This window comes from Lissotriton vulgaris, chromosome 1_1 (assembly GCF_964263255.1).
Source record: "Lissotriton vulgaris chromosome 1_1, aLisVul1.2, whole genome shotgun sequence".
In the NCBI taxonomy this organism is placed as follows: domain Eukaryota; kingdom Metazoa; phylum Chordata; class Amphibia; order Caudata; family Salamandridae; genus Lissotriton; species Lissotriton vulgaris.
Genome location: NC_141685.1, coordinates 1,969,561,003 through 1,969,575,494, shown reverse-complemented (window position 1 = coordinate 1,969,575,494; position 14,492 = coordinate 1,969,561,003). Strand labels below are relative to the sequence as shown.

The following is a 14,492-nucleotide window of genomic DNA, read 5'->3' as shown; positions in this document are numbered from 1 at the left end:
ATTATCAAAATTGTTAAATATTGGGTTTTAATTTCACAACTTAATTTTAATATACATACGTCCCCCAAAATAGGCTGTTCCCAGAATGCATGTCCTTCTTTTATTCTCCATGCCAAGCTGTTCTGACTCTCTTTACTCCTGTCTTGTACTTTACTCTTGAACATTCCTGGTGTTTTTCTAATCTCTACTTTTGCCTTCTTGGCGAATGATCTGCGGTGCTTTCACCAGTAACAGATGCACCTTTCATGTGTTGATTTGTGTGCCATGAATTTGGCTGGCAACTTCCTCTTCTTGCCTCTTCCCCCAACTGATTGCCCACCCATTGCTGTTTGATCTTCCCATGTGCCACCACAGACACATCATTGTCCCTACTGTCTCCCTTACTGCTAACTCATTCCCATTCATTCCACTCTGTCCCTCCTCTTTCTCTTTTCTACCACTTAATTTTGTTATCTCCCCTACAAAGTCATCCCCCAGCTATTTGTGTTCATTCCTGTTTTCCCCCTTGATTCATCAGCAAATGGCACTCCACTTTTACTTACATGCACCCTGATTCATCCGAATAACATATTCCTTCCCTGGGCACAAGCTGCCCCATGACTTTTGCTGGCAGCACAGATGAGTGTCTGCTGTAATGTAGGTTTCTGCTTCTTCGTGCCCATGTTGCATGAAGCGATCTACATACATACTGTTCTATGTTCCCTCTTTAGCTGATAGCACCAGGATAGGTTTGCATTTTTGCCCTCTGTTTTCGTCGCTTCATTCTAGTTCCCGCACTGTGTCCCTGGCCCTTCTTAACTATAGCCGCCAACCTCCACTGGGTGGGCTGTGTACGGTCTACAGAGATATAAACACATTTGAACTGATGTGCAGGCAGACAAGTGTCTACCATGAGGCACGGCCCGAAACACCAGGGATTTACTTTGTGCGCCAGCATGGTGTACGTTGAGGAGACGCAAAACTGTAATATTTTAAAAGCAACACCACTGCTCTGATGCACTGCAGTGTCATGAAGAAGCAAGGTAACACACCTCTGTGGATAGATGTGACCGGCTCCAACAGCCATGCCTCAGAAGTCAATTAACTGTCACATGCACTTGCAGCATCGGTCAGTTGCAGAAAATGACCAGGCAGAACCCGCTGCTCATGTCCCTACCAACCCCTGTGCTGGTCCCTATCTATAACGAGCGCATTAATGGGGCAGTCCCCATCACCACACACCAGAAAAGCAACACGCGTCTTCAGGCACCGGGGCATGCATGCAGCACCTCGGACACCTGGCGAGCTGTTTCACTGGCCCCGGAGGTCACCTGTGGTCTCTAGGTCTGGTCATCAGTATGAACTGTGCACTCGTGAATAGCACTGTTTAATTCTGATACTCATTCTACATTAGACAAATCTAGCGCGGATCAACATGATAAACAAACAAGAGCATTATGGTATCAACTTTCTTTATAGTGTTCCAAACTGAGCACACACGAGAAAGGGCCTGGGATCTTTTCTTTTTTTTAAATCTTACTCACATTTTATAGCACGCAAACAACGGAAGGTAAAAGAAGCGACGGTCCCTTTCCGTACCCTCGAAACCCCCACACCCTGGATGATGAGGCTTAATTCGAAACTTTTGTCACGACCGTGAATTTGTTAAAATAACTAACTCCACCACGAAAACAGCGTGACTCACCATCCCCGATGACAGTGCAAATGGAAAATACGGTTAGTGTTGATTCAAGGGCAGAAGCGCAACATTCACCTAAAAACTGCAGTGCGCACTTCCTGCGCAAGGCTCGCAGCATCGCCACTCTATGATAGCGCTCGAAGCGGTGCGTCATGTTTCTACAAAAAAATAGACCGTGTCTTGAAACGACTTTAGTCTAACTCAGTAGCGATATATATTGTCCTAATGAACACATCAGAGTGCAATACATTATAATTTACCCAACTCTATGCAGCATGGCGCAGTTTTGCTTCTGCCAAAACTCACACGAATCATGACTAGGTGTTACAAGATGACAGACAGAAAAAAATAAATGTTGACTAGAAATTTCTCAAAATGTAGCAGGAACTAAAGTAGCCCAAATTCGACAATGCGTGCATTATTAGCAAACATGCATATACGTTCGTAAATTAGGCCAGAAGCACACCGACAGCATTCTCTCAGATCGCATTTCTATAACTTCATAAATAAATAAAAATGAGTATGGACACATGCATAATACCCATCCACGTGTCCGCGGGATGGAAAACGATCCCTCTTTCAGATCACAAGAAAAGCTAAAAAGCTGTGTAGTCAGTCCAAAGTGGAAAACGATCACACAAGAAAACAACACGAAAAGTAATGTACCTGCTTATTATCCCCGGCTGGATAACGAAATGGCTCTCGCAGTGATAAAAATCAGTCCTAGATAAGCAACCTCCCGCATCAGCCCTGCGCCTGTCGCTTCCCTCTGGTGAATAGCACAAGAGAGCTAAGCAGAGGGCGCTCCTGCGTCGCAGACCGCGCCCGGAGCCGTCCCAGGAAAATGTGACCACCAAAAACCAGAGCCTGGCGCTGAAGTGTGTCTAAACTTCCAGCTCAGCGCGCTTCAAGGGATGTGTCTGTCACTGGCGCTCGCGCCACGGCAGCTCTGACGAGGCGGTGGGGAATGCCGTGTGTAACCCCCGCAACACCAGCATCCACTCATTCATCCGGACTGTCAACAGGGGCAGGGTGCCGCGAGTCCCGGACTCCAATTACACAGTGCGAGATTCCACTGCCGGCGAGAGGCGAGGCAGGCAAAGCCAGCGGCTCGTGTGGGAGGGAGCCAATCACTTGTTTCCTTGGCAAACTTTCCAGAGCGCAGGGTTAGGAAACCGAGAGCCACGCAGCCGCCCTTCGCATGTACTCAGCCCCTCGCCAAGTCAAACACCGCCAGCACTTCGAATGACATCTCGCGGGGCGGAACTGTTTATGTGCAAATCATCGCCTGTGCTCATCCGAAGTACTTCGCATTTCACTCGTGTTTGTTTTCACATTGAAATTAAACGGGAGATTAAAATGGCATTACTTTTCGATGTCCAAGGCTGACGATATCAGCATCTTGCAAACAAGGGTTCACATATCTGTTCTTAAGTGTTAAAGTTACAGCACATTTTTACCATAACTGATACTATATTATTTACGTTTTCCATGCAGTTATTTCTCGTGCTGGGACCAGTGGCGTAAACAAAACGATGCCCCTCCGGCCCCCCCCCCCCCCCCTCCCCGCAGAATGTGAAGAGGGGGCCCTAAGTCTCGCATATATCAAAGACAGGCTTTGGCCTTGGGCTGATTGGGGACCCCTTGCAGAGTTGGGGCCCCCTTGATTGGCAGGGGGCCCGCTGCACCTCAGAGACCTATATTACGCCCCTGGCTGGGACAGGAGCTCTCGCGCTGATCTAGTTCGGTGTTTCCTCTCATTGAACACCACCGAAGTAAGCTCTCTCCCTCTGGGGCAAGAAGGTACGGAGCCCTCGAGGGTGAGGAAGACCGGCCCCTATATGCATTGGGAGGGATGAAGGGGGCAATCAAGACCGACTACCATTTTGTGTGTAAAAGGCCGCTTTATTTGAAACAGGTGCACATCACATGTATTAACCCCTGGCAACCGCCTCACAAAACTAAACCTCTCTAGACATCTAGTTACCTGACCCCTTAGGTTTGTGTCTCCCTCCACCCCTACGATCCCCACATGATACAATCCCCCCACCCTGCATATCCAGATATACAAATTCCATAACATCGTCATGTATCATTTTCTCCCCTACATCTTAACTCCAAACCTTGTAAAACCTGCAGACCTATCTGCCTTATTGCAACTGTAACTAACCCCTCTAATGTAACTCCACAACTGTTTTCCCTTTCCCCGCTCCCGCTCCCCAAATCCCCAAACATCAATATAAAGACCCGAACTCCAGCCAAACTTGGCCAACATCAACCCACACTCCGCCTGCACCTGTTCCAAGCGACAAAACCATACAGCAAAATTTTCCCTGTGCACCTGTCCCAAACACATGCCACCTGCCCGATATTAACCGCCGACAAACTCCACCCCCCCCCAAAAACCCTCACTTAAGGGTGGGCGGGTGGGACAAGCTACAGAACTACACACCCAGCCACCAGGTTACAATACCTAAAATGGTGGCTGGGCGGAAGCGGGGACCCGTTATGAAGCCGTTAATTGGGCTTATACGGTAGGATTTGGGCTGCCTTTGGGCTCTCCCAGGCAGCCCATCCGGCGGCAAAATGGCCGCGCCCATGAAACCCCTTCCCCCTCCCAAACCTGCCCGGGGGGCAGACCTCGAGGCTCGGCTGCCCCCCAAATCCCCCTTGGGAGGGATGAAGGGGGCAATCAAGACCGACTACCATTTTGTGTGTAAAAGGCCGCTTTATTTGAAACAGGTGCACATCACATGTATTAACCCCTGGCAACCGCCTCACAAAACTAAACCTCTCTAGACATCTAGTTACCTGACCCCTTAGGTTTGTGTCTCCCTCCACCGATACGATCCCCACATGATACAATCCCCCCACCCTGCATATCCAGATATACAAATTCCATAACATCGTCATGTATCATTTTCTCCCCTACATCTTAACTCCAAACCTTGTAAAACCTGCAGACCTATCTGCCTTATTGCAACTGTAACTAACCCCTCTAATGTAACTCCACAACTGTTTTCCCTTTCCCCGCTCCCGCTCCCCAAATCCCCAAACATCAATATAAAGACCCGAACTCCAGCCAAACTTGGCCAACATCAACCCAAACTCCGCCACCCAGGGAAAGTGGGGTAGGTGGTTACACCTCATCCCCCCTTTCCCTGCCCCCCCCCACCCCCACCCCCGCCCCTTCACCTCGCTGCTCGTCACCAACACCTTACTCCCGTCGTACCCCCAACAACTTCGCCAACACCTCCCGAAGCTCCAACAGGTATAGATCCATTCCCATCCGGGACAAATGTACTCCATCACCTCTAAACATCTCCGGCGCATCATATTTAATGTCTCTGTGCCATATGCGCGTGAAACCCACATGACGACAAAAGCGAACCATCTCCACGTTGACCTTCCGCCTCGCCTTGTCCACCGCCTGCGGCTTCACCGCTCCCCGCCACACTCTGCGCGGGACCAACTCGGTCCACACCACCGTACACCCCGACCAACACCTGCGCAGCTCTGCCAGATCCAGCCGCATCGCCCTCATCAGCACCAAACCTGTCTCCCGCACCAAATCGTTCTCCCCCAAATGGAGGACCAACACGTCGGGGCACCGCCCCCCGCACACTAAACCATTCAGGGTGGTAACCAACTCTTTCCATCTCATCCCCCCCTCCCTGACCAAAAAACCTTGAACAAATCAGGATTGAACCCCAAACCATCCCCAAAATAGCTGTCTTGCGCTTGCAGCTTCGCCCTCTTCACAAACGAGTGACCCACAATCCAGATCAACATCTCTCGGGACGAGGGTCCCGCCACTGAACCTGAAATGAGAAACATATGTCAGTCAACACTGTCCCCCCAATGCCAAAACGCGCGCACGCGCCGGGTCAGCTCCGCGCACGTATCGTTGATAGCAATCTGACGTCCACCTACCCAAGCGCATGATGGCCCCCCTCCCCTGTCCCTGACGGTGCGCCTCGGATGCCGCCCCAATTCGAAAAGAATGCGTGCCAAATTTTCGCCCATCCATTCCCAATCTTGCCAATGCCTTCCGCAACACCCCCAAAAGCTGACGCCCCGTCGCTCCTTTCCCATTCGCGTGCCGAAACACCAGACCATTCGCATCCCCCACCGCCATCCATCTCCTGCCCCAAAGCACCGGGCACTCACCGCCCTCCCCCCTTTTTTCCATGGTCACCCAGGCCCCCACACTCCTCTGATCCGTTTTGGACTTTCGTAACCACAATCGCACTTCCGACTGCGACACTCGGACCTCAGCCCAATCCACGCCCCACTCAGCCTTGGAGCCCAAAAGCTCCGACACCCGAAAGGCCCCTGCAAACATCCACACCATTAGTGTCCCAAACAAGCACGCCTCCCTGTCATCCTTGCACACACGAGGCAGCATCAGCACCACTCTGCCTAACATTTCCACTGACACCGGCCGCCGCACTTCCCCCCCCCGCCCGCATTCCCGCGCCCAACCTTCCAACATCCTGGACCCCAATTCACCTGCGGACGGGGCGTATCCCCACAGTAGCTTACCCATGAAACCGATCCCTGCCAGCTTACCCGCTATCGTCACTCTCGACAACCCCCTTCCAATCAGTTCCAGCAAATATTGCACCACCTCTTCCTGCCTGTCCCTGCCGGGCGGCCGCCACCGCGCCCCATTCGCTACAAACTCCCCCCAGGCTGCCACATACGCTGTTCTGGTTGACTCTGCCAAGGATCCTAGAACCAGCTGCAACATCCGGTGTTGCCTATGTCCCACATCTGCGCCGGCAGCGGAGTCGGGTCCCGTTCCGCGTCCTTGGCTAACCCACGGAATCTCCCCCACTGCGAACGAGATAGAGCGTCCGCAATGTCATTGTCAACTCCTGGGACATGTACCGCGCGAAAAGCAATATCATGCCGCAAACAGCCCAGCACAAACACCCGCAGCAGCTTCAGCACTTGCTCATCTCTGGCGGACTGGCGATTTACCACCTGCACCACAGCCATATTGTCCACATTGAACGTCACTCGCCGATGCGCCAGCACTTCTCCCCACAGCCAGATCGCCACAATCAAAGGGAAGAGCTCCAGAAACGCAATGCTCCTCCCGCCTCCCGACCACTCCGGGGGCCACCTCTCTGCGCACCACTTCCCGTTCCAGTAGAGCCCGAAGCCGTCGCTACCCGCCGCGTCCGAGAAGATCTGCACATCCCACACCAAGTCCACGTCCCGCTGTAAGGGCACTCCGTTGAACTGGTGCAGGAAAAAACGCCACATCCGCAAATCCTCCCGCACCCCCGCCGACACGCGCACGCGATGATGTGGAGGCCTCCTCCCCGCCAAAGCCCGGCCGAGGCGCCTGCAAAACGTCCTACCGACCCGCACCACCCTGCACGCGAAGTTGAGGTGCCCCAGCAGCACTTGGACATCCAACACCGTCACCTTATTCCTGGCCACCATCATCTGCAGCAGCCCCAGCATCTGTTGCTTCTTGTCCGCCGGCAGCCGTGCTTCCATCCTTTGTGAGTCTATCTCAATGCCCAAGAAGGACAGCGCCGTGCCTGGCCCCACTGTCTTCTCCGGTGCCAACGGCACCCCCAGGTCCACCATGAGCTCCTGAAACCTGTCCAGAGCTACCTGGCAGTTCGTGGAGTCCGGCGCCCCGACCAAGAAAAAGTCATCCAGGTAGTGCGTGACTCCTTGGTGACCCGTGCATTCCGTAAAGAACCACTGCAGGAACGTGCTGAAACATTCAAAGAGCGCGCAGGACATCGAGCAGCCCATCGGCAACGCCTTGTCCACATACCAGCGGCCGTGAAACTGGATCCCCAGTAGGCCCCAGTCGTCTGGGTGAACAGGCAGTAGCCGGAAAGCCATTTTGCCATCACTGCGCCTCTACCCTCCTTCACCACCAAAGCCATTGCCGCCTCCACCGAGGAGTACACCACTGTGGCCTCGCTCTCGCTGATAAAATCATTAACAGACCCCCCGTCTGGCCACGATAAATGTTGTATGAGCCGGAACTGTCCTGCCTCTTTCTTGGGCACCACACCTATAGGGGACACTATCAAATCCGTCATTGGCCAGTCCTCAAAAGGCCCCGCCATGCGCCCCTCCTGGACTTCCTTGTCCAGTTTAGCCTGTATCACCTCCGGGTGCTCCCTCGCCGACCTCAAATTGTCCGCCCACCGACGCACCCGCGGACCCTCGTAACCCAGCCGAAAACCATCTCGAAACCCGCCCCGTAGACGTTCCGCAGCCCCCGCGTCTGGGTAATTGCGTAGGGCTGCAGTCAACTTGTCCACTCTAACCGGCGTATGAGCCCTTCGGCCCAGGTCCCTTTCCACCCCGACCGCCCCCAGACTGCTGCCCGCCCCCGGGTCGTGTTGCTCCCGCCGCCGTGTGTCTGCCTCCATACTGCTGCCCGATCGGGCCCCAGCATCGCGTCGCCGGGTGCCCATACCTCCCGCACGCTGAGCATTCGTGTCGAAAACGGCAGTGCTCCCTGGCACACGCCCCTCTATTAAAATCCCAGCAGGGCCCCGCGGTCCCGGGCTGGCTCTTGGCTCCCGCCCCCACCCCTCCACGGGTGGGGTGCCCTTGAAAGGGCTGATATATGATCGGGAGCCCGCTGGCGGTGAAGATAGTTTTGCCCGATCCCGCCAGACCCATCGTGTGCTGCCACAAATCGGAATCCAGTTCGCCCCACTGTGCCTCCGTGTCCCACGCCATTCTCGCCCTGAACTCCTCGTCGTACTGCGCCCACGCATACCCCCCCCCAGTAATCTGAGCCTTCCTGATAACGTCCATGTACTTAAACAGGGACACCGACCTCTCTGGGAATTTCTCGCAATACACGCTCGCGAAAATCAGGAATGCCGCCGTCCAGTTTTCAATTGTAAGCGGCACCCTCGGGCGCTTCTGTAGTTCGTACTCCTCCTCTTTCGACCCTTCCTTCGACCGCACTTCCCTATGTAGAAGCTTTAACATTTCCACATACTCTCCCTTCCATATCTTTTCTTTAGTAACCGCCATCAAATGCGCCCCTAGCGGCTTCGTGACCCCCATATACGGAAGTCGTTTAAACTTTAACTCCTTGCTGTCAGGTTTTTTCGCGCCCTCCCCTTCTGCTGGCGCGCCGCCCGCTGCTGCGCTGTCCGCTGCTGCGCTGCCCGCTGCCCGCTGCCGCGCTGTCTGCCTTGCCCCCTACCTCCGGTTTCTCCACCTTCCCCTCCGGCAACCCCGTAGTGTCCCCGCCCGAACCCCCAAGCGCAGCCACATCCGTCCCCACACCCCGGTCCGCCACATACTTCCCCTTGCATAACCGATCACTCGCCCCCACCTCACCTCCCCTCCCCCCCCAACCCCCACCGACACCATCCGTGGCGCCATCCCGCTTTTACCTGCAAGCAACGTATCCCCTCGTCGCTCCTCGACTCTCCAGTCCGCCGATCTACCTCTCGCCTGTGTCCGGGCCGCCGCAGCACCCAGGCCCCGTGACACCTGTAACAAAGAACCAACACCATTACCGGACCCCCGTCCGCCCGGCCCCTCTCTCACTTCACCTTCTTCTGCACTATCCTCTCCTTCCACCAACTCCACACCTCCCCATCTATACTTCCGGCGCGCCACCGGCGGCGCCGACCTAAACCTGCCAGCGGCCCTCTCTTCGCCTCTGCCCCCGCTCAAAGTAAAATAGTCCTCCTTGGCGTTGCTCCAGGTATGCTGCTGTTCCCCAAGCCGCTTGGGCCCTGTGGGTGCTGGGACCGGCGAGCCCGCCTGGGGCCTTCTTGAGCCAGCCGCGCCGCGATCCCGCGTGGTCTCCAGGCTCGCCGCCGGAGGCTCCGCCTTCCCTTCTCCTTGGCGTCGCTGGGCCGCCCCAAGCCGTGCCAAGTCTGGTTCCCCTCGCCGACTACCTCCCTGTAATAAAAAAGGTATTGCTGGTGTGCTGGTCCCCTGCCACTGCTCCGCCTCGTCTGCCCAGCGCCACTTCCCCCAGCTCTCCCCTGCCCCCCCCTCCTCCTCGTCCTCGCTCCAACAGAGCCCCCCTACACCTGCCCCTGCGTCGCCCGCGGCTTCTTCCCCCGCCCGCTCCCCGCTGCCAACCCGCCCATAAACCACCCCTGCCTGCCTTGACGGACCTGCCTCCTCCACCACCGTCTCCCTCCCTTCCGCCGCCATGCGGGCCTCCCTGATCCCTTCCTCCCATGACGAAAACACATCCAGCCCCTCCCACTCCCTTTCGCTTTCTTCTGACTCCAAAAGAATCGGGGACCCCCCCCTATGCCCTTGGTCACTCCCCAGCCCCCCCACAGCCGTCCTCACCTGGCCCCCCCCCCTGCCTGCGGCCCCCGCCCCTCCCCCTTTCCCTCCTCTCTTGGCCTCGCTCCTGCCCCTCTCCCCCGCCCCCTGCCGGGCCGGCGAGGGGCTCTCAGTACGCCTCCTCGTGGCCTGGACTTCCTCCACTCCTCTTCCCCGTCCTTGCCTTTCCCCCCTCCCCTCCCGCCCCGCCCCTGCTTCTTCATCCTTGTCCCCCGCCCCCCCTTCGCGCCTCTCGCTCTCTACAGAGGGCCCGCTCCGCCTCACGGCCCCCCGCTACCTCCACCAACGCCCGGGCGGCCGCGTGACTCCACGCGCGCCCGCTCGTCAGCCACATCCCGCCGCCCGCCCGCTTCCCCGCCCCCTACCGCCCCTTGGAAATGCGGCGAGGCGCCCCTGGCAACGCGCCTCGCACGCGACCCTCCGTCATCCGGGGCCGCGCTCCTGACATCGGCGCGGCCCCGAAGACTCACCTGCAACTTCTGCGATTTCCTCGGTGGCGAGCAGGCCAGAACGGCCGCCGCCACCCCGAACGACGCCTGCCTCACCGGCCGCGCCTCCCGCGGCCCCACCAAGAGGTCCATCCGCCCTGCTTCACTCAGCAGGCGGATGGCCTCGAGAACACGTATATCTTCTGCTCCCGACATCCTATCACCAACCTACGCTAACCGACACAGCTAACCGCCAAATCACCTCACACGACAAGCTACAGAACTACACACCCAGCCACCAGGTTACAATACCTAAAATGGTGGCTGGGCGGAAGCGGGGACCCGTTATGAAGCCGTTAATTGGGCTTATACGGTAGGATTTGGGCTGCCTTTGGGCTCTCCCAAGCAGCCCATCCGGCGGCAAAATGGCCGCGCCCATGAAACCCCTTCCCCCTCCCAAACCTGCCCGGGGGGCAGACCTCAAGGCTCGGCTGCCCCCCAAATCCCCCTTGCAGTAGAGTCAAGGTGGAGCGCAATACACAGCACCAGCAATAGTGCCCTGCTGCACTGAGCCGTCTCCCTTCGAGATGTAGACCCCGTGCCCACGTTGACACGACACGAGCCTCCATTGAGTTGTTGAAGTCGTCACTGTCAGCCAGGCTGGACTCCGCGAACCGGTGAAAGGTGCTGACTCTGGGCACTTTGGATGCGCGCGAGGTAGAATTTTTCATAGATGGCGACTTCTGCTCACTGGCCAGAGTGGAGTACACTTCTGCACTAGCGAGGAGGGCTATGCAACCAGTGCTACACTGAATGGGACTAGAAGGGCTGCGCCAGGTGCGTGACTTTACCCTGGCGAAAGGTGCTGCGCAAGGGGCGACTCCTGTTCTGGAATGGACTGCATTTGGGGGCCGATTGTGGACATTGAAAGAGAGGCTCTGAAACAGGGGCAATCTTACACTCTACAACGGGTCCCCGGTCCAAGGGTGACCACATTAAAAAAATAATAATAATTATATATATATATATATATATATATATATATATATATATATATATATATATATATATATATATATATATATATATATGGAAAGGCAAGCAGAGAGTTGGTGGCAACAAGAGACATTTAAGAAGGATAGTACAAGGGTGGTCAACTCTGACATAAGTGGCAGGCGCCATTGTAAAACTTTCTGCAGGGTAGAGAACGGTTCGGTTTCTGCAGAGGACAAACTCGAGCTTAATGTGTTTAAATTTAACACGAAAGACGCATGATCATATGTGTATACAAAGTGATTGTTATTTCATATTCTGAAGTCTTCAGTAAAAAAACATTTTTTTTACAAACCAAATCTCTGTTTGTTTTACAGTTGGTTACGGAGTAGATCAAAGCCTCGTTAAGTACTGGAGAGTCCGTCTGCTACTTAAAGAAGCGGAGGGTTTTATAGCCGTTTAATTCAGCATCATGGTGTTCAGCACAGGTTCGCTCTGTGAATTTCGAGCACGAGTTCTTTTGATCTTGAGCAGCAGATGCCACAGACTGAGATGAGTATCAGCTGGCCGTGGGTGTGGCTTTTGGGCATTGCCGGGAGGCAGTGGGTGACTTCACCAGCGAGCCTGTCTCCAGGGTGAAGGGCCCTGCTGGGTGCCTGGCTCACTGGCTGAGGCTGGCACAGCTGGGGTACCGTGTATAACGCGATGTAGTTCTGAAGGTTGCGTTATGTCGGGACGTTGCACCGTGTGCGCCCCCACTGTCGCGCTAGGCATGCGAAGGGCAGTGCTATTGGAGTTGCTAGGACCACGTGTAGGCTGCAGTAAAGACAGGGCACATAGGGGCATATTCTCAAGCCCTCATCGCCAGCACAACGTCACGTTCAGTGACGTTGTTGTGGCGATAGGGGCTTAGCCCCATTGTCAAGGCAGTGTTAAGGCATATTAAGTGGCTTAACGCAGCTTAATGCTGCCTTGTGTATAGGCCCCCCCTTCACGCTGTTCCACCTCAACAACACCCATTGAGTTTGACGCTACCTCCTATTTACAGGGCAGCGTAAATCAAAGGTAGCGCCAAACTTAAGACAAAGACAAATCTGGCCCTGAGGTGTAAACAAACCTTTTTTTAAAATGCTGTTTTGTAACTTACATGTGTAGCACACATTTAAGTTACAAACTGGCACATGTAAGTTACAAACAGGCATTTAAGGTTTGTTTATGTGCTGGAAGGGACACCTTCTTGTACATAAACAAACCTCCCTGCTTGCAGGCAAGGGTGCCTGCGCTGGTGCTAAGTTGCGAAACTTAGCGCCATCGCAGGGGGAAACGCGAGGCTGCACCCTATCCTTGAGACTAGGGTGCAGCTTCACTTTTCTGAAGTGGCAGAGAGAGGCATTAAGCCAAGAAGGCTAACACCTCTCTCCGCCACTTCTTTGAGAATATGGCCCAGAGTGAGCATGTAGTCTGTAACAGCGCGTGCTGCTCTAACGCCATTCGTGCACAGGCTCAGATATTTATTTACAAGCCTGCACTACACGGTCCTAACCAATTAATATACAATTTGCCAGGGGGGGTTACAATACACCCCCAGCACCAGTTAAGGCAATGAGTCCACCTGAAACTAAAGTATTGTGTTGCAATACAACATTCCTCCCCAAAAATGAACTTCAAACAAAACTTTAATAACCCTTACTTTAGAAAGCAGACCTGCAACATAGGGGCTTCAGCTGCATGCCCAATATCACACTACCTCCCTCTGACTCCAGTCCGTAGAGGGGAGGATCTAGCAGTGAAGTCCGGAAGATGGATGGAAGGCTCAGGGTTTCTCGACAAATGGTACTGGGCGCGATTTTCCCAACACTCACTGTCATTATCAGTAGTCAGGAGCGGGTCAGGTGAGTTCTGCCACTTCCTGAGCTAGTGGAGTCTGGTCCAGACCGCTAGCTCCATCTGTAGTGCATCTAACTTCTAACTCTTCTTACCAGCCCTGATCACAGGAGGTCCCACTCAATTGACTCAAAGTGGCATCCAGACACCCGTGGAATTTCTTGAAGGCTGACACATTCCTGGTGACCAGCTCTAGACCTCTTTTCACCGTCACTTGGGTACCACAGATGTGGGTGATGCGCCAGGGATCTTTTTGGAAACATACCCTGAACTTGCTGCTAGGGTGCCGGTCATGGACGAGAACCAGATCTCCAACCTGGAGCCGGGAGGTTTCCGCTCGACGATGCCTGCTCACCTGATCATTTGCTTTTTGTCTTTGGTGATTTACGGCCTGCTCATTTCTTTCCTCTGGGACCCACTGAGAGTGGTGTGAAATAGAGTACCGCACAGCTCTCTCCATCGATAGCTGCCCAGGAGGCCTTCCTGTGATGGCATGGGGAGTTTGACAGTTGTCCCTGAGAAAGGTATATATTGATTGTTCTACAGATTTCCCATTGGCCATGGCAATCCTAATTACTTTGTTCAAACTAGTTCCCATGAAGCGTTCCGCCTCACCATTGGCCTGTGGCTACTTAGGGGTTACCTTTCGGTGAACGATCCCTTGAGACGTGACGTATGATGTAACCTCTTGTCCCTGAAATGGAGGACCATTGTCCTTAGTTCTTTGATGAGTCCATAAGACGGGGAAACGCCTAATTCAATTGCTGCTGACCAGGGAGCTTCGTGGATTATCCCTGCAACGTTCCTGCTGCTGGACTGACCCTTTGCCTTCACACCTCGCGGAACCCGCTGCGCGGGTCCCGCATCGCCCGTACTGCTGGGCTGGGCTGCCTCGCTGAATTGAAGATCTTTGGCGGCGCACTGTATGCTTAACTGGGCGGAAGAAGGGAACACTCTGCCCGGGCTGCGAGCATCAGGTGAGGGACAGGAACTCCATTTCCCAGGAGTCCCTGTGTAGCCATCCCCTGCACCTGGACGCTCTCCCGGGTTGCCCCGCCCCGACCGCCGGACTAAAGCTGCCGCTTACCGGAGCCAGTTGGGAAACGCCTAATTCAATTGCTGCTGACCAGGGAGCTTCGTGGATTATCCCTGCAACGTTCCTGCTGCTGGACTGACCCTTTGCCTTCACA

General features: G+C 54.7%; 1 protein-coding gene across 1 annotated transcript in view; it reads right to left on the bottom strand.

The window, feature by feature from the left end:
• SEMA3D (semaphorin 3D) overlaps positions 1-2,742 on the bottom strand; it is a 380,678-nt gene extending 377,936 nt beyond the window's left edge. The window contains exon 1 of the mRNA XM_086919762.1: positions 2,345-2,742. The gene's annotated coding sequence lies outside the window, so the exon portion shown is untranslated. The remainder of the gene's footprint in view (positions 1-2,344) is intronic.
• Positions 2,743-14,492: the final 11,750 nt, after the last annotated feature.